At 41.9% G+C, this 1,932-nt stretch overlaps 1 pseudogene; it reads right to left on the bottom strand.

Annotated features, from left to right (window-relative positions):
• Nucleotides 1-613: 613 nt before the first annotated feature.
• The window catches only part of LOC102252611, a 14,382-nt pseudogene continuing 13,063 nt past the window's right edge, over nucleotides 614-1,932 (bottom strand).

Here is a 1,932-nt window from a genome sequence, read left to right as displayed (position 1 = left end):
TGACAGTCTGTTCGAGGCAGCTCTGCCTCTGTATCTATTTTTGTTCAAAAGTTTATTATGGTCTTTATTATCCATAAATGGGTGAGATCATGTGGTATTTTTCCTTCATTGACTGGCTTATTTAATTTAATTTAATTTAATTTAATTTAATTTGATGTTTTTTAGTCATCACCTGGGGTTATTTTTCTATTAATTTTTAGAGAAACTGGAAGAGAGAGGGAAAGACAAAGAGAAACATTGATGTGAGAGAAACACAACAAATGCTTGACTCTTGCATGTGCACCGACCTGGGGCTGGATTGGGAAGAAACCTGCAATTGAAGTATGTGCCGTTGACTGGAATCAAATAGAATCTGGGACCCTTCGGTCTGCAGGTTGATGCCTCTATCCACTGAGAAAAACTGGCTAGGACCAGGAGGAAAGATTTGGTAACCACTGAAAGCATTTGGGAAGACATTTAACTCTCCTACAACAGAGGGCCAAAGAGCTTGATACCCACAGGCAATTATGGGCAACACCTCTGAATAAACTTCCTTTGCCCAGATTTGGAGTACAATCTTCTTCCTTCCCTACTGTGCATAATCTCATGCAGTTAACATTATATTGATATTGTCTCAGTCTTTCCAGACATCTGGGACCACCACCACTTTGCGCAACTGTGGGAGTACCTGTGAAATTTGAAAATCATGTGGATGTGTCTTTATTTCAGAAAAACAGATAGATTTTTCCATCTGTAATATGTATTGTTGTGGAAATTATACATTATACAATTATTTCCTGATTTTTCACCTAACATGATTCATAGCTTATAACTGTGTTAAATTTTCCATAAATCCTCTTGGACTTTTATCTCCAATATGTGAGTCTTGCCCTGGGGCCTCTGCTGCATTTACATTCCACCTACCTTGCCTGCCACTACTCCCAGGTCCCTTTTCTTTTATGAGTCCATCTCCCTTGCTCATCCGTGATCAATAAAGCACCAAAATGTAATTCTGTCCTTGAGAGTGAAAATTGACAAGAACAATGTCCCAAATTGTGCAAAAGTTTCTACTTTATTTCTTGTGAACACCATATACATCTTCTAGTCATTTGAACAATTGTAGTTTGCAATCATCTTCCCAACTATTTTTACAGGAGCAGATTTCATTATTTTCTCATCATATGTTGCTTTTGACTCAAAGAATAATACCAAGGTTGATCATTCATATTTTTAAAGCAGATTTAGCTTCTAATGGCATCTGATTTTTTTCTGAAAATTTACCTTCAAAGGATGATGATCAGCTAATGAATATTGAATACTAGAGGCCCAGTGCACAAAATTTATGCACAGGTAGGGTCCCTAGGCCTGGCTGGTGATCAGGGCCAATGTGTTGGGCGACCAAGGGGGTGTTTGGGGCCCCCATTCTAATCCATCTTAGCCTGGAGTCACCCACTCCCCAGCCCTACCAGTCGCCTCCCTCTGCAGGGCGACTGGCAGGATGATCAAGGGGCTCTTGCTCACACCTGCCTTAGCTGGCCTGGCACCACTCACTTGCCAGCCCCGCCCCCCACTGCCACTGCCAGTTGGGACCTGCAGGCTGGGGGTAGCTCCTGTGTTGAGCATCTGCCCCTGGTGGTCAGTGTGCATCATAGCGACTGGTTGTTTTGCTGGTCATTCTGCCATTCGGTCTATTTGCATATTTATTAGGATTTTATATATATAAAATAGTAGCCCAGTGCATGAAATTTGTGCACTGGGGTAAGGGGGGAAAGGGGCCCCTCAGTCTGGCCTTCACCCTCTCCAATCTGAGACTCCTCAGGGAATGTCCAACTACCTCTTTGTGCCCACACTTTTAACAGATAACAGCTCCATTGTTTCTTTCTTATGCTTAAAACCATTGGAATTAGTAGGTATTCAAAGTGTGTATACATTTTGGGGGGACACCCTGTATAT

This window comes from Myotis brandtii, unplaced genomic scaffold, assembly GCF_000412655.1.
Source record: "Myotis brandtii unplaced genomic scaffold, ASM41265v1 scaffold345, whole genome shotgun sequence".
Taxonomy (NCBI): Eukaryota; Metazoa; Chordata; class Mammalia; order Chiroptera; family Vespertilionidae; genus Myotis; species Myotis brandtii.
The sequence above is the reverse complement of the archived record's forward strand: the minus strand, read 5'-3'. Positions and strand labels throughout refer to the sequence as shown.